Source organism: Triticum urartu, chromosome 2A (genome assembly GCF_056163025.1).
Source record: "Triticum urartu cultivar PI428250 chromosome 2A, HENAU_Tu73, whole genome shotgun sequence".
Taxonomy (NCBI): Eukaryota; Viridiplantae; Streptophyta; class Magnoliopsida; order Poales; family Poaceae; genus Triticum; species Triticum urartu.
The window spans coordinates 749975588-749994058 of record NC_141874.1 but is presented as its reverse complement, the minus strand read 5'-3'; the positions used below and the strand labels follow the sequence as shown (position 1 = coordinate 749994058).

Genomic DNA, 18471 nt, shown 5'->3' with positions numbered 1-18471 from the left:
TTCTTGGGAGCATCGGCGGTGGTTTTTCCCAACTTACCAGATCTTGGCATTCTGGAGACGCTTGCCATCTGGGAGGCACTGGCTTTATCTGATGATCTCTACGTTCGAAGGATCCATGTGGCATCAGATTGCAAGGTGGTCGTCGACGATATCCATCAGCATTACAAAGGGAGCTATGGTGCAATTGTGCAGGAGATTTTGCAATATAGATCGTCTTTTGAAACATGTAATATTATTCATGAGTTTAGGAGCTCGAATATCGAGACTTACAAACTGGCAAAGCACGCTTTATCTCTCGGGACTGGCCGCCATGCTTGGTTAGGCCAGCCCAACGAACTTGATTTCGTCCCTGTAAACATTGTGACGATCTAATAAAGCTTTGCAGTTTGTCTAAAAAAAACGTAAAGGAGGAGGAGAAGTTGCTAGTAATTACTGGGAAATGCCCTTCCGAAGTGCCTCGGTGCGAACCGTTTTCTTTCGCTCAAACTGTTTTCCTCGTTACGAGCAACCAAACTGGGCCACAAACTCGCTTCCTGGGCTGCCAGCCCATGATGACGGAGAGGAGGAGCTGGTGGTGGGGCGAACGCATTCTTCTCCAGTCAGAAGCTGGCGGCGGCTGGCTTCTCAGGAAGCTGGCTATTTCATGAAGCTGGACAAAATCCGAACGGACCCTAAGTTCCCGGTCTCCTCTCACCAAGTCCTTCACGTCCTCCACAATGTGTCCCGGCTCGAAAATCTATGTTGCTAGATGATAGTATCGTTACAACTTTCGTACAATCAATCTGTACCTCTTGCCTCTGCATCAGTGTAATGCACAGGGAAAGTATCTGCGGATTAGTGGCCGACGCGGACCTTGTGGAAGACTGGACGACTTAGCTGTCATGGACTCAGGCCAGCGACTGGCGTGATGCCGATCTCCTTCCTCCCCACCTCTTCTTCTCCCTCCTCTCCTCGCCCCCTCCTTGCTCCCTAGCCGATCCTCCTTGTCTCTGCTCGCCTCATCCACTCAATCCTCTCTTTGCTGCCTTCTTTCTCTGTCTCTTCCCTCTCAGATCCCGTTCCCATCTTCTCGATCCAGCCTGATCTAATCCGACGGAGGCCCTCCTGGCCAGATCCGGTTACTCCTCGCCGCCCCCGCCCCGCCCCCCCTCCCCCCCCCACACACACACAACCCACTTTCGTTACTCCCAGCCCTGTATTCCTTCTAGTTCGAGTCAAGCTACAGTAGAATATCAGGATGACTTTAGCTCCTCTTGCCAATGAGATAGAGTGGATCTTAGGAGTGGTCAGGGGGAGAAGATGGAATTTGATGCTGTAGTACATGGGAACATGACCGACTCTTTTTCTTGGGCAGCGGCGCATGGCCCTAACGCGTCTCGGGCGCCATGAAAGCCATAGCTTAGAATTGCCGAGGTATGGGCCGAGACCTCGGCAATGAACGTATGCTATTGCTGGCCAATCTGATTCGTTCTACTAAAGCTCAGGTAACCTTTGTTTCCGAAATCAAATCTTCCAAGGTTCGGTCGGTTGATCTTGTTAATAGGTTTGATGTTGCTAATAGTTTTGTTGTTCCTTCTAGAGGAGCCTCTGGAGGGCTCTGGCTTATGTGGAATGATGAACTCAATGTGTCTGTTCATAGTGTCTCCTTTCATTATATTTTAGCTAATGTAGTTCATCTAGCCTCGGGTGTTCACTTTTGTTTGATTTGTATATATGGTGACCCCTACCATAGGCAGACTAGTGCTATTTGGAGTCAAGTTTCTGCTTTTGTGTATGATAACTTGGGTAAGCCCATGATGTGTATTGGAGACCTTAATGACATCTTGTATGATACAGATGGTTGTAATGGTAGTGTTAATTATTATCGCATGTCTGCTTTTCGTTCCCTTGTTAAAAATTGTGGTTTTTTTTATATTGGTTTTAGTGGTCCTACGCACACTTGGCGTAACAAACAGCATACTGTTAATCCTATTTACAGATGTCTAGACCGATTCCTTGTCAACTCTGACTGGTGTGCGCATTATCCTAATTCTAAAGTGCTCAACTTACCTATTATTCTCAGTGATCATGCGCCCATTCTCGTTTCTACAGACGGTAATTTTCTTAAGCCGAGGCAAACTTGTAAATTTGAAAACTGGTGGTTGCTTGAAAAAGACTTTACTAGCTTTGCAAAATCTGCTTGGAATAATTGCACTTTTACCTCTTTTGCAGCAAAGTCTTCTTCTTTGGCAGGTTCTTTGAAGAAGTGGTGTAAGAAGAAAAAGCCCTTCCAGCAAGAGCTTTTGGAAATTGAGTCCAGTATTAATCAGATTCAGCAGCTTCCAATTCAGCAGCAAAATCACACTTTGGAAAGCTCTCTCACTCTTAGGTATGAACAAACTCTCTCTAAGCTCAATCAATTTTATAAACAGAGAAGTAAGAAGGGTTGGGCCACTGCTGGTGATCGTAATACTAAGTTTTTTCATCAGGCTGTGATCAAAAGAAGAAAAAGAAATACTATTTGTTCCATTAAGGATGAGAATGATGTGCTTCATTTTAAACCTAGTGCTATCACTAATACTTTTGTCAATTATTTTAGATACATCTTCTCTTCGCCAAACAATAACACTGCAAGGCCTTTTCTTAATACTCGTTTGCCTGACAACTCTTTGGATCCTACTTACTTTCTTCCAGATAAACATGAGATTTTGCAGATTCTCAAAGATATGAAGTTGAATGCTTCTCCGGGTCCAGATGGATTTAATGTTGAATTTTATCTGGCAGCATGGGATTGGATTGGCGAGGAAGTTACTCAACTTGTGACTACCTTTTATAAAACTGGTATTTTACCTCCTCATATCAATGACACTAATATTGCTCTCATTCCAAAAAGGTTAGTTCCTCAAGTTCCTATGGATTATCGTCCCATTAGCCTTTGTAATGTTGTCTACAAAATCATTGCGAAATCATTGGCTAATAGGATTAAGCCTCATCTTCCGGACTATATTGATCCGGCACAACAAGCCTTTATTGAGGGTAGAAGAATTAGCGATAACATCATTATTGCTCAAGAGATTACTCACTCATTCCCTCTAAAATCATGGAATCATCATGCTTTCATGCTCAAGATAGATCTTGCTAAAGCTTTTGATCGTCTTGAATGGAGTTTCATTGTGTCTGCTCTTGCACGTAAAGGTCTGCATGGTCATTTCATTAATTTGATTCATGCTTGCATTTCTTCTCCTACTTTCTCTATGCTTATTAATGGGCAGCCTTCTCATAAATTTAAAAGTTTCAGAGGTATTCATCAAGGCTGTCCCATGTCGCCTTATTTGTTTGTTATTGCTATCAATGAATTATCTGTTGCTCTTAATGAAGCTCTAGCTGCTCATCATCTCCAGGGTATTTCACTTGGTCCAGATTGCCCTTCTATTCATTCTCTGTTGTTTGCAGATGATCTGTTGGTTTGTGGTCAAGCCACTATGCAGGAAGCAAATTCTATGGCTCAACTCATCCATCACTTTTGTTATATTTCAGGTCAAACACCAAATTGGGCCAAATCTGCTATTCTTTTTAGTACTCATGTTAGTCAAACCACTATTCAAGAGATTAAGCAAGTTTTTCCTGTTTCTATCATGGATAACAATTTCACCCACCTTGGTCATCCGCTTATTCTTCCTGCTAAAAATAGAACTGCTGCTTACAACTTTGTTATTGATAAATTTCTGAATAAATTGCCTGCTTACAAAGCTAATATGCTCTCTCATGCTGCTAGGCTTGAGCTTATTAGGTCTGTGTTCTCTGCTATTCCTGTGTACTACATGTCTAATATTTTGTTTACCAAGAAGTTTATAGCCAAACTCACTGCTATTATAAGGAAATTTTGGTGGACAGGAATCAGAGAGAATAATTCTAACAAGAGCCTTTGTCTTAGGGCTTGGAAGGACATTTGCAATTCCAAACAGGAAGGTGGTCTTGGCATTAGGAACTTGCAAGCAATTAATGAGGGCTTACTTCTTGCAGCTGCTTGGAGGTTTGCTAAAGACCCTTCCTCCCACCTTCATCTTGTGCTCAAATCTAAATACTTCCATGATGCCTCTATTTGGACTGCTATTTCTACTACTCCAAAATCTGCTTTCTGGTCATCCATTTTAAAAATGTTGCCTAAACTGAAAGATCACTCTTTTTACCAACTCACGCAAGGGAATATCTCTCTTTGGAGTACCCCTTGGTGTTCCCTTTGGGCTTCTGTTCATGACAATCTTATTATTCAGCCTTCAGGATACATATATCCTTCTCTTGTTAAGGACCTTTGGATACCGGGTCAGAAAGTCTAGAACAATGACCTCATTAACTCTCTCTTTCAACAGCCTTTAGCCTCTGTTATCGTTCAAACTGACATTATTCACCAAGATTGCCCGGATATATTATGTTGGGATCTAACTCCTAATGGTACTTGTTCTTCCAAGTCCACTTATAAATTGTGTTTGCGGGATATTCATGCCAATCTAAGAAATACTCCTTCCCAAGTTTCTTTGCAGATGAAAAATCTTCTCAAGTTGATTTGGAAGCAAAAGTTGATGATCCCTAGAGTTCAAACTTTCGCTTGGAGACTCCTTCGGAAAGCTCTTCCCACAGGTTTGAGGGTTGCGCGCTTTTCCGTACATATTTCTCAATATTGTTGCAGATGTGGTCAGCAAGAGGATGAGGTTCACATGTTTTTTCTTTGTGACTTCGCTAGAGCTGCTTGGTTTTCTCATCCTTGGTTCATCAGAACAGATGCTTTAGTTCAGATCTATACCAATATCCATAGTATTATTCTTGCTTTACTTAATATGAACCATCCGCATGCTTCTGTTGTCAACATTCTAAATTTTATGTGGTGTCTTTGGAAAGCGAGGAATGATTATCTTTTTAATAGAAAGAAAGCTACCCCTCACCAAGTTAATATTGCTGCTACTTCTCTATCTAATGATTTCTGTGATCTGCTTAACAGTTCTTCACACCATCAGCCTCAAAACTCCAGTTGTATCTTAACCCATACTAATCAACTTCCCTTGCAGGGACAAACGCTTAAATCAGATCTTCTTATCACGGGACTGAAAGTATATACTGATGCATCTTTTAAGTGCAAAAAAATTCCAGGTTTATTGCAGGGAACAGCAGCCACTGGAGTTGGTATCTACATTTCTTTGCCGCACGATCAGAAGGAAGTCAGCGTGCAGATTCAAGCTTCCACCTCAATTACAAGTACTCCTCTGCAGGCTGAAGCGTTTGCTCTTCTCTTGGCTGCAAAAGTAGCTAAATGTCTCAACATCAGCCAGCCCACCTTCCTCACAGACTGTCTCTCTTTGGCTTCATTTGCGGCTAGTAGAAAGATTACTGAAACTGCTACCCCTTGGACTATCAGGAAAGTTTTAGCTGATTTCTTCTGCTACTCTTCAGACCTTCAAACTAGAGTGTTCCATATTTCCAGGGAAATTAATGGAATTGCTCACAACGTCGCTCATCAGGTTCTTACATCAAATGTAGAACCTGACATATGTTGTTTTGCTTCGGTTCACAGGAACATGGCTTGCCCTGTAGTTTCTCTCCTCTCTAATTTCGAGTTTGAGGGCTTTGTAATTCATGTTGTACGTTGCTATTGAGCTGAGCTGAATGGAAAGTTTGGCGCTTCGTGCGCCTTTTGTTGTTCAAAAAAAAAACAGGGAAAGTATCTAGTGCTCCCAGGCTTTGGGTGCTTCCGGTGCTCCAAATGTCCGAAAACATTTTTAAAATGTTCAAAAAATTCTGAAAAAAGTGCGGCAGATCGACGGAACATCGATGTCTCTTGCCACAAAATTTCAAATCAAAATTCGAAACATTGCTCGAAATACAAAAATGACTAATTTTTGTACATAACATAAGTTGGGCTTTAGTTTTGGCCCATTATCACATTGATGTCAAATTTGTCATTTTTGTATCTCGAGCAATGTTTCAAATTTTGATTTAAAATTTTGTGACAAGAGACATCGATGTTCCGTCGATGCGCTGCATTTTTTCAGTATTTTTTGAGCATTTTAAAAAATGATTTTCGCATCGGAGCACCGGGAGCATCCTAGGCCTGGGAGCACTAGATACTTTCCCGTAATGCACATAGCAAAATCGCCATCGATGCGCATAGCGCTATCGGCATGAAAAGGACATGTCAATTTTGCATTCTTTAACAACACGTGTCAAGTTAATTCAACATCATTGTTGTTTTATTTGACCAATGTGGTGACTGAGACACGACGTGCAGCGTCCCAGCTACACGGTGACCAATTACCTCAAGCAGCGTCGGCGGGGGCAGAGACACGTCGAGCAACAACCCGGTTATATGCTGGCCTATTACCTCAAATGAGCTCGGTGGACAGTAAAACCAGAAAAAACGAAAAAAATCAAAAAAAATTCTTAATTGTTCTTTGGGAAAACATTGACAAAAGTTTTACCTTCTCACAAAATTTCATCCTGAAATCACATTTTTGGAAGTCGTGGCAAAAAACAATTGATGCTCCAAAAGTGTTATTTTCGAAAGCATTTTGGAGTTTTGATTTTTTTTCCACGAGTGAGACAAAAAAATTTGTCGATATTTGCACCAAAAAAGTTCAGGGTTTTTTGAACATTTTTTATTTTCTATTTATCTTAGTGTGCTTGGAGCTCGCGAGCAAGATGACTTTTCAGTTAGTTCCGTTTTCACCCCCTCTTTTACCATTTTCGACAATGACTATCCCATTGAACATAATTCAATCCCTTTTACTCTATTAAATTTAACTTGATGCATATCTTGAGAATGGCGTTCTGGCTCACGGCCTCGATGGAGGCCTTTTCTTTTTAATTCAAAAACTTCAGTTTCAAAATAATCTGATTTTTTTTTGTAGAAGTAAACAATGATGTGTGGCTTATGTGTGAAAAATTTCAGGATGAAATGCGTTAAAATGCGACCTGTACAAAAAAAGACAAATTCATCGTCTGAGATGATGAATAGTATCATGTGTTAAAAAAAACCAGATTTGTCTTTTTTGCACAACCCTCGTTTCAACGTATTTCATCCTGACAATTTACATACTTGTGCACTATGCCTTCGTCTATCTCTGTATTTTTTTCAGAATTTTTTGAAATGTAAAAAATATGAATTTTGAAAATTTTCGAATTTTTGCATTTGGAGGCCTTCATGGAGCTCAGCCTCCAAAAGCAATTTTCAGTATATCTTACCCTTGTACTCCCTCTGTCCCAAAATTCGTGTCTTAGATTTGTCTAAATATGGATGTATCTAGTTACGGTTTAGTGTTAGATACATCCGTATCTAGACAAATCTAAGATAAGAATTTTGGGACGGACGGAACTTAATTTTTTAGCACGGTAACTGAACCCACCCGTCATTGGCTCATTGCACCTGTGGCCGGGAAGTCAAGGATTTTTGTCCTGCGGCTGGTTTCTCCACCTGCTGGACTGCACGCTTAGGTGGTGTTTGGTTATCTAGTCCTATGACTTTTTTTAGTCCCTAGGATTTTTTGAAAAAGACTCTCAAGGAGGTACTTCTAAGGACTTTTAGCAAAAAGTCCCAAAAAAGTCCCACCCTGTTTGGTTTGCTAGGGACTTTATTTAGTCCCAACACCAAAAAGTCCCTGGAACCAAACACCTCCTTAGTCGGTCCTACGGTTTGGCTTCACGTGCCGAACCCCGTTGGTCTCCTCCGGCCCGACGACAAAGGGACACGGTCCGAGAGCACCGACCGCTTTGTCCTATATTCCAGTAAATTCGCTAACACCCTCGTCAACCTGGTGCACTCAGCCCCTAAGAGCATTTCCCGCCGTTGGCCCCTCAAAAGGCATAAAAATTGACGTTTGGGCGCGAGCCGGTGGTAGTATCGGCGCTGGGGCGGTTGGGCATCCAGCCGTCGCCCCCAGGTCGCCCCAGACGCCGATATCGGCCCACTCCTGGCCGCTTTTCGGCCAAATTTCGGCAAAAAATTGCCCGATCTCGGCGAGGAACGGCCCATATTCAGCGTGGTTCGGTGTGTTCGGCGTTGAATTCTCAAGATAATTTTTTTATCACATTGTTCATCATAGAGAATCAAATAGTTCAACAAAATAGTGCAACAACAAATAATTCAATAGAAATTATATAGTTCAAAAAATAAAAACCCATATTTCATCACACGTCGAGCTAGGCGTCGCCCTTGATCCTCCATAGGTGCTCCACCAGATCCTGCTGTAGTTGATGATGCACCTGTGGGTCTCGGATCTCCTGACGCATACTGAGGTAGGCAGTCCGGTTGCCGGTAGCTGGTGATCAACTTCGGCTAGAGGACCCTGCCTGTAATATGGTTTAGTGTCAAACACTGGCTCTTCCTGCTCGCTCTCGATGATCATGGTGTGCAAGATGACACAGCAAGTCATGATCTCCCACATTTGATCTTTCGACCAGGTCTGAGCAGGGTACCGGACTACAGAAAATCGAGATTGGAGCACACCAAATGCCTGCTCGGCATCCTTCCTTCAAGCCTCCTGCACCTTCACAAAGTGGGACTTCTTGCCTCCTGGCACAGCGTTTGAGATAGTCTTCACAAATGTCGACCATCTCGGATAGATGCCATCAGCTAGGTAGTACCCCTTGTTGTACTGCCGCCCATTGACCTCGAAGTTCACCGGAGGAGAATGACCTTCAACAAGCTTGGCAAAGACAGGGGAGCACTGCAGCACGTTGATGTCATTGTGAGTTCCTGGCATACCAAAGAAGGAGTGCCAAATCCAGAGGTCCTGTGTGGCCACCGCCTCAAGTACCACACTGAAACCACCTTTGGTTGTATTGTACATCCCCTGCCAAGCAAATGGGCAGTTTTTCCATTTCCAGTGCATGCAGTTGATGCTTCCAAGCATCCCAGAAAATCCTCTTGCTGCATTCTGTGCTAGGATCCGAGCAGTGTCTGCCGCATTGGGTGTTCGCAAGTATTGCAGTCCAAACACTGCCACCACTGCCCGACAGAAATTGTAGAAACACTCAATGATGGTGGACACGGTCATGCGCCCATAGTCGTCGAGTGAATCACCGGGAGCTCCATATGCAAGCATCCTCATCGCTGTCGTGCACTTCTGGATTGAGGTGAATCCAAGTTTGCCAGTGCAATCCTTCTTGCACATGAAGTACTGTCGAACTCCCGGATGAAATTCACAATCCTGAGGAAAAGCTTTCGGCTCATCCGATAACGGCACCGAAATACTTTGTCTCCATGCAGTGGAGCGTCGGCGAAGTAGTCGGAGTAGAGCATGCAGTAGCCTTCGAGACGATGCCGGTTCTTTGCTTTGATCCGCCCCGGCGCCGAGCCACCTCGCCGCGGCTTTTCAGTGCTCGCCAGCAGGCCGGCGAGGGCGGCGAGGACCATCAGATGTTCCTCTTCCTGGACGTCAGCCTCGGCTTCCTCCTCCAGCAGCGCGGCGAGTGCCACCTCGTCGTCCGAGTCCATTGCCGAGGCAGGCAAATTGCCGAACACCTTGCGGGCGCAGTGGGAGCGCACCGGCCGCTACACTGCCTCTCCGTGGCCGGAACGCTGGAAAAATCGCCGAGCCGGTGGTGGAGAGGCTGCCTCGGCAAAACCTCTGCTCTTTTTCCAGCGGGGAATGGGCAATCTAGCGGTGGTGGGCGGTGGGCGGCGCCGGGATCAGCCGGTTGGCGGCTGAGCGTGCGGGGGGTGGGAGGCGAATCTGAAAAAAGGCTTGACTTTTCGCCTGACGGTGTGGGCCAGACGTGTTTTTCGTTTGCACCGGAGCCCCCGAGACACCCCCCCCCCCCCCCCCCGCGCGCGCAGTGCGCCCGGTTCGGCCTGCGATCGCCCGATCCAAAAACAGGCCGAGCCGGCAGATTTCGGCGTCCTGGAGATGCGACTGGGGCGTTTTTTCGGCGACGGTGCGTAAAAAGTCGCCTGGGGGGCTTGTTGGTGGCGCGGCTGAAGATGCTCTAATAGACGCAATTCTCTGGTGCCCATGGCGACGACGCCGGCCATGACATGGACTACGACAACAAACGGTCGGCACCAAGGCTTCTGGTGAGATCAGGTAGTTTGTACTAATAGCTCATTTTCCTATATTGATAAGAGAAATGGCTTCATGTCTTCTTCCATAGCCTGAACTATCCAACTGATAGATATCTGTACAAGTTTTCAAGTGCCATCTCACTACTTGTGGATGAGTTCAGTAATTGTATCGAACAAAAGCCTGAAGAAGAGAAGCCAACGACATCCCACTACTTGTGGATGCAACCCTGCGCGAAGCACGTGCATAGATTTATCTTGGCCATGATTGGTTCGCATGCACGTACTCCCTCCATTCCGATTTACTCGTTGTGGTTTTAATTCAAATAACGACGAGTAAATCGGAACGAAGGGAGTACATAGCTTGGTTAATTGATTCTGCGATGGGCCGAAAATACAACACACCCTAGAACCACCCTATAGTTTGAATAGTTAGGAGAGTGGTTATACCCACCGTCCATTAGCGGTCGAACCTTGGGCTTGACACCTGTGTCTCATAAGGGCAGAATATTCTTTGAGTGAAAGACAACATTCTTATCGATAGCACACCGAATTCAGTAGGATTGCCATAGGAAACGCCGTGAAACGGAGAAAACAAAATTTGATGAGGCCTGTCCAGCTGAACCCCAGGGTTCATTGGTTGACCAAACGGTCCCAACATATCCTCAATGTCACACATCGGTCGGGACCGGACGCGTGTAGAGCTAAAGTGAAGCACGAAGAATGCTTGCAAACCACGCACGAGCGTTGAGCAGAAACCAACTGCTGACAAAAACCAATTAACATGGCACACGACATATACCCTTCACTATTGGAATTTCCTTATACTCCGTGTGTCTGGCTCTTTACCGAGCGCCAAACCACGGGCACTCGGCAAACGCATATATGCCGAGAGCAACTCTCGAAAAACCACGGGTTCACGGCAACAAGGTAATGTTGCCGATAGTGCATCACGGTGAACAAAGCACAGTCGGCAAACGCAACAGACGCCGAGAGCTCCACACGGCAAAGACTAGCCACGTGGCATCTCTGTTTGCAACTGACGGTTCCGTGACTTGTTGTTATCTATACCGAGAGACATGAAAGACCACTCGGCAAACCACCTGCCATCGAAACATTCTGACCTTAGGCCACCTGTCAGTGAATCATTCAATTTGTTGAATTTTTAAAAAGAATAATATGGCACGTTTTCTTTACCGAGAGCTATCTGGTACTGCTCGGCATCCCACCATTGACTAAAACATTTCAAACCTGACCTGTGGGCCCATGTGTCCCACATGGCAGTGGTACTTTTACAGAGACACGACTGTGCTCGGAAAAGAGTGGCACTACTGGAGTGCCATTCTTTTCCGAGAGGCGCCCTCAGAAAAGAATGGCACTCGACATAGGGGGTGGGACCAGCCTGACAGGTGATCGACACATGGTTGTTTGCTATTCGTTAGCTTTGCCGAGAGTGTATCTGGCAACACATAGGCTCGGCTTAGGTCATGGGACACGCCTATCAGGTGGTCGACACATCACACATGCCAGTTTTCTATTCGTTAGGTTTGAGAGCGGCTCTCGGCAAAGTTGCGCCATGTGGCAGCCGCCATCTCTGTCTGTTGTCCGTAAGTCAGCTTTATTTTGCCGATGGGTATTGTTTGTCGAGTACCCGGCGTTTGGTTCTCGGCAAAGTTTTGTTTGCTTGAGAGGTGTTCGTCGGGTGGTCTTTGTCGAGAACAATTCTCGACAAAGACTTTGTCAAGTGTTTTAGGCCCTTTACTGAGTATTTCTGGCACTCGGTGTAGGGTTTAATTCCTGTAGTGTTTACAGGTTAGACCGGCTTGACAAAATGCACTCGGAAATAATTAAAAAAGGGTAATTTGTGATACATGTTTAATTAAATGAGATAAAACAACTAAAACATCTTAAATGGAGGAACTCTCATAAAATATGACAAAAGATAGAGTACAAAAACTAGATTCAACTCTCGCAAGAATTATGCCGATGATTGTACGAGGATGTGTGTCCTGAGATGAAGTTGTATATTTGAGTAATTATTTGAGTGCAACTAATGCAGTTGGTAATGACTCATGCATGTGTATGATGTGTGAGAGGACACCGTACGTACCCATTATTTTGCATGGTTATTAATTAATGTTCCTAAAGTGTCTGTCACTTGGGTTGGGTACGTGCCTTGGTCGCAAGGAGCCTCTCTCTAGCTCTCTCTTTAAAAAGCTCTAACTTCCAAGACACCCTTTTTTCAGCGGCGGCGCCAGGAAATGAAGACTGGGTATTCATCCAAATATATTTTTTTGTTCTAAATGTAGTATATGAACCAAACAACACAACACTTTCAACACTAGCAGTAGCTACTGGCAGAATCAATACCGACGGCAATGAGCCAATGACCATATGCCAGTACTGCTGCCATATATGCATAATAGTAACAAAATGGCATTGCGGCAATATCTCTAGCATTTAAGAAAGATTACAAACCAGCAAAGGATTTGATGTAGATCAGTAGATGTGGAACCTGTTTTCTTTGCCTTCGAAGCTCTTTCCCACAATGCAAATATGCTAACACCCTTCTTCATCTATGATACAAGGTCAGAAAAAAAAGATCAGCAATCTACCAAAACTGTTATACCCTCTGAAAATTGATAGATTAAAATATCAAAATTGCAATCCAGTAAACTAGTACTGCTAGCAACCTGGTCGTTCTAGCAAACTAGATGTACTAGCAAGTAGCAACCTGATTGTTCCAGCAAACTACATTAAAATACCAAAATTGTAATCTAGCAAACTAGTGTTTGGATCGTTCTAATCTGTACGCCATAGGAAGTTAGGAACTGACTGGGACCTAGGGCCTTAGGGGAAGAGAATTAGAGAACTAAGAGAAGACATCGACAAGGAGAATGGAACCTGGTCGCCCGTCGCCGGCTCCGTTGGCCCTTGGCCGCTGCTTGCAGTACTGGCCACACCGCCGCCGCCGCCGCTCACGCTAGGTTAGGTTGGGGAATGGATTGGGGTCGAACGAATCAATGTAACGAGGTGGTCGGCTGGGCTGTAGGCCTGTAGGCCTGTAGCCGGCATGCTGTGTGGGCTGTCGGCTTGTGGGCCATTGAATGAAGACATCTACTAATTTGTTTGGGCCAAATCTTGGGTATTCACATGAATACAGGTGAATACCCCTGGCGCCGCCGCTGCCTTTTTTATTTTTACTTCTTCTGCCTATTAGCTTTGTCGTAAGTCAAATTTTACAATGTTTGATCAAGTTTATAGAAAACTAGTCATCAAACCCGTGTGCCTGCACGGACTAGAAAAAATGTGTGTTCAAATTCAGGGCACACATATGATGATATTTTGAACGAGAAAGCTAAGTACCTGCCGACTGGTGGTTAGCGACAGGCACGCATGCTTCCATCATCCTTGGTTGTTGTCTCATTTTTTTCAAAAAATTAGCAGCAATAGGAATCGAACCCCGCACCTACAAACTCGCTACAGACTTTGACTATACCTGGTGACCATCTCAGCCAGCCGCATGTTTATGTTTGGAGGTGGGCTAATTTTGTAGATACTTGATTACCGTGAGTAGGCCACTGCTATAGTGCAGCCCTCCATCTATAGTGCAAATCTGGCAAACATAATTTATCATTTTTTTCCCTCTCCAGATCCTTTTGTTCGGCAGATCCAATTTTCTTGCTCTCCTCCCGATCCATTTTTTCCCTCTCCAGATCTTTTTTCGTTCGAGATTTTTTCACGCAAAAATTGGTGTGAACAAGAGAGGATTCAATCCTTGCACCACTAGTGAGCCAACTCAACTAGCCACCACCCGACCTACGATCCCTTTCTTGAACAAAAGAAAGTAAATGGGCTATTTAACTCAAAATTCATAGACCTGATAACTTATGTACCCCGGTCCTAAAAACTTTGTCGGCGAGGGTGGGGGTGGTGGAGTTGTTGAAACATACCACGGTAACTTCTGTGCAAATAACGTGATAACTCAAACATGGCGGACCTGATAACTTATGTACCCCGGTCTTGAAAACTTGGTCGGCGAGGGTGGGGGTGGGGCAAGTCGCTGAAACATGCCATGGTCACTTCTGTGCAAATCACATGATAACTCAAATATGGCGGACCTGATAACTTATGTACCCCGGTCCTGATTACTTGGTCGGCGAGGATGGGGTGGGGCAAGTCGCTGAAACATGCCACGGTAACTTATGTGCAAATAACATGATAACTCGTACATGGTAGACCTGATAACTTTGTCGGAGGGGTCGGGGTGGGGGTGTCGTTGAAACGTATGACGGTAACTTCTATGCAAATAACATGATAACTCACACATCATAAACATGATAAATTATGTACCAGTCCTGGTAACTTTGTCGGAGGGGTTGGCGTGGGGGAGTCGTTGAAACAAACATACCACGATAATTTCTATGCAAATAATATGATAACTCACACATCATAGACATTAAATTATGTACCCAGTCCTGGTAACTTTGTCGGTGGGGTTGGGGTTGGGGGGGAGTCATTGAAACATACCACGGTAACTTGTATGCAAATAACATGATAAGTCACACATCGTAGAAATGATAAATTATGTACCCAATCCTGATAACTTTATCGGCGGGGGTAGGGTGGGAGGAGTTGTTGAATCATACCACGATAACTCTTATGCAAATAACATGATAGCTCACACATCGCAGACTTGATAATTTATGTACCCGACCCTGGTAAATGTGGCGACTGTGGCGAGGGGGGGGGCAACCCTGGTAATTTATGTGTAAATAGCTTGTTAATAGACACATACTAAGCTAATAACTCACATACAAACGTCATTATAATTTTTTGACCTGAATTTTTTTTGTTGAAAAATATACACCCGGTAATTTCTATGTAAAAAGCATGATGATGTATACATCACAGATTTGATAACTAATATCTTACATTTTAAACACCATGGTATCTTTCATCCAAGGGAAAAAAGTTTTTTAAACATTTTCATCAGTAATTTATGTGTTAAATTACCATACTTCCTCATGCCTTAACCTTCTCGTACTGTAGTTATCAGGCTTATCATGGTATACTTATCATGTTGCTCATACCATAGTTATCACGCTGGTCATGCCAAAGTTACCAAGCCAAACTTTTTTTCCTGATATGGCAGAAATAAGAAACGTTCAAATAACATTGTTTATCTACAATAGACAACAACAAAAAGTGCCTTAGTTGGTTATTAGGCTCAATAGGTATTGCATAGACCTAGGTTCGAATCCTCTTTCAAGCACTTTTATTTTATTTTCATATTATGCGGTGAAAAACCAGAAAAAAACACTAGCGATTTACCATGGTTTTTGAGAGAAAGAAAAAAATCAGTGGAAAACGAGCGTGGAAGATAGCGAGTCGTGCGGATCTGTCGCTAACGACCAGTCGACTGGTCGTTAGCACAGTCCTAGTTTGAATGATTAGTGTTAAACATTGTGGTTAGCTATTAGGAAAAATGATTGACTTTAATAGCTCTGGTTCATTTCTTTGTATTGTTTGCATGCATACACTTTTTGAACAGTCGATTGTGTCACAAATCTGTGATATTCATTTTGTGTCATGCCTGAGAACCGCAAACTTATATAAAATATGTAATATATTAATTTTCAAAAGCTTGTGGATGTATTCGTGGGTTATACTGGCGGAAATTCAAAATTCGGTGAATGTATGTTGTGTCATTCTTTTCACAGAATTAAGATGCTCAGCTTATAGTCACGCTCAACAGATAAGATGCTCGGGTTACAGTCGTGCTCGTCACGTCTTTGCTCACAACAACAACCTGCCACTCGGTTTACATTTGCGCTCGGCGTATGTGTCCGCCGACAACTACAACCGGGCTCGGCTTATAGGGTTGCCACGTGGCACTCTCAGCTCGACCCGTGACCTAGATGTAGGCCGATAGCTCCCCACTCGATTTATGAAGTGTCGTTAACGTGGGCTGGCCGTCAGGTGCCTTATTTTTCTGCGGGCTACTCGTTTTAGGTCGACTTGTAGTGTTGTCGAGTCCTTGAAAAAGTACCCACGGCTTATGTCCATACATCGACTGGGTACATGCTGGCGGCGAGTCACCAAGTGTCACAGTCGACGTTGCCGTTGCCGAGATGAATCTAGACTTCGCCGAGCGGTTTGCACACTCGGCATAAAAGCTTTTCCTGCAACGGGAGTTTCGTACATTTTAAACTATATTTTAGGTGTTACGATTATTTAGAATTGAATAATTCATTACTATTTTTCGTGAGCATTCATTACTATTTACATAAAACATAAATGCATTTTTTGTGTGGAGTAGATACAAATATCCATGTGTTTACTGGTGATAATGAGCAGACCCATGCACCATGTTCTATCAGAAAATATGTGATATTCAAGCCAGATATAATGCATGAACAAATTTGGTTGTACAACTAAAAAATTGATAGTGTTGTATTTTTTTCTTAGATTTTTCTGTTAAACTACATCAGATTGATATCATGAGTTTTTAATAATTATTAATAATCAAATTTCTGTATTTATTTGAGGTAAATTGGGGATCTATTATATTATTAAAACGATAGAAAACGAACAGTTGAGATACTATTATATTATTAAAATGATAAAAAAATAACGGTTGAGATACAACAATAGGAAAAGAACCAAAGCAACGGTTGTGATTTGTAGGAAAAAGGTGCCAACCAAATAAATTCCACAATGTCACCAGGTGCAAGGATACTATTTGCCTCCTCTGATCAGGAAGTTATTAATATTTTGGACGTGGCTAGGGAGCGCCGCTGCGTTCGTTCGTTGTTTAGAGCACACTGCCATATATAGTAAGTATGTGTCCTTGTGTCCAGCTGCTAGACTAGAAAAGGAAATTGCTTAGCCACATCGCGCACATGGATACTGCTAGAATCAGCCTAGATCTTGTCCCCACGTGCATTTATTTGGGGTTTAAAAAGTAGTAAAAGCCATAACTTTTGATTCAAACATCGAAATTCAATTCTGTTTTCACTGTCAGGTTTCTCACAACGATTTCTTCAAAACTAGATCCCATATCAGTAGGTTTCGTCAAACTTTTTTTAGAGCAACTTTGGGTGCAATGTAGGCAACTATAGTTTTATATGAAAGCAACTTCTTCTTTTTGGCCAAGTAGGACTAACTATTAGGTTGGTTTGTGTAAAAACGAGAAAATCATAAAAAAAACTTAAGGCTTCTTTAGTGCTATTGTTGGGTTTCGTAGTAATTTCAAAAAAATTCCTACGCACACGCAAGATCATGTGATGCATAGCAACGAGAGGGGAGAGTGCTGTCTACGTACCCACGCAGACCGACTGCGAAAGTGTTGACACAACGTAGAGGAAGTAGTCGTACGTCTTCACGATCCAACCGATCAAGCACCGAAACTACGGCACCTCCGAGTTCGAGCACACGTACAGCTCGATGACGATCCCCGGACTCCAATCCAGCAAAGTGTCGGGGAAGAGTTCCGTCAGCACGACGGCGTGGTGACGATCTTGATGCACTACAGCAGCAGGGCTACGTCTAAACTCCGGTACAGTATTATCAAGGACTATGGTGGTTGGGGCACCGCACACGGCTAAGGAATAGATCATGTGGATCAACTTGTGTGTTTCTGGGGTGCCTCTGCCTCAGTATATAAAGGAGCCAAGGGGGAGGGGGCCGCCGGCCAGGAGGTGGGCGCAGGAGGAGTCCTACTCCTCCCGGGAGTAGGACTCCCCCCAATCCTAGTTGGACTAGGATTCCCCGAGGGGGAAAGAGGGAGAGGGGGGCCGGCCACCTCTCCTAGTCCTAATAGGACTAGGGGAGGGGGGAGGCGCGTGGCCACATTGGGCTGCCCCATTCTCCTTTCCACTAAAGCACATTAAGGCCCATATGGCTCCCGGGGGGTTCCGATAACCTCCCGGTACTCCGGTAAAATCCCGATTTCACCCGGAACACTTCTGATGTCCAAATATAGGCTTCCAATATATCAATCTTTATGTCTCGACCATTTCGAGACTCCTCGTCATGTCCGTGATCACATCCGGGACTCCGAACAACCTTCGGTACATCAAAAATGCATAAACTCATAATATAACTGTCATCGTAACCTTAAGCGTGTGGACCCTACAGGTTCGAAAACAATGTAGACATGACCGAGACACGTCTCCGGTCAATAACCAATAGCGGGACCTGGATGCCCATATTGGCTCCTATATATTCTACGAAGATCTTTATCGGTCAGACCGCATAACAACATACGTTGTTCCCTTTGTCATCGGTATGTTACTTGCCCGAGATTCGATCGTCGGTATTCCAATACCTAGTTCAATCTCGTTACCGGCAAGTCTCTTTACTCGTTCTGTAATACATCATCCCGCAACTAACTCATTTAGTTGCAATGCTTGCAAGGCTTAAGTGATGTGTATTACCGA

The 18471-nt window shown here is 44.0% G+C and overlaps 1 pseudogene; it reads left to right on the top strand.

Moving 5' to 3' along the window:
• Nucleotides 1-2150: 2150 nt before the first annotated feature.
• Nucleotides 2151-5627, top strand: LOC147987716 (uncharacterized; annotated as a pseudogene).
• Nucleotides 5628-18471: the final 12844 nt, after the last annotated feature.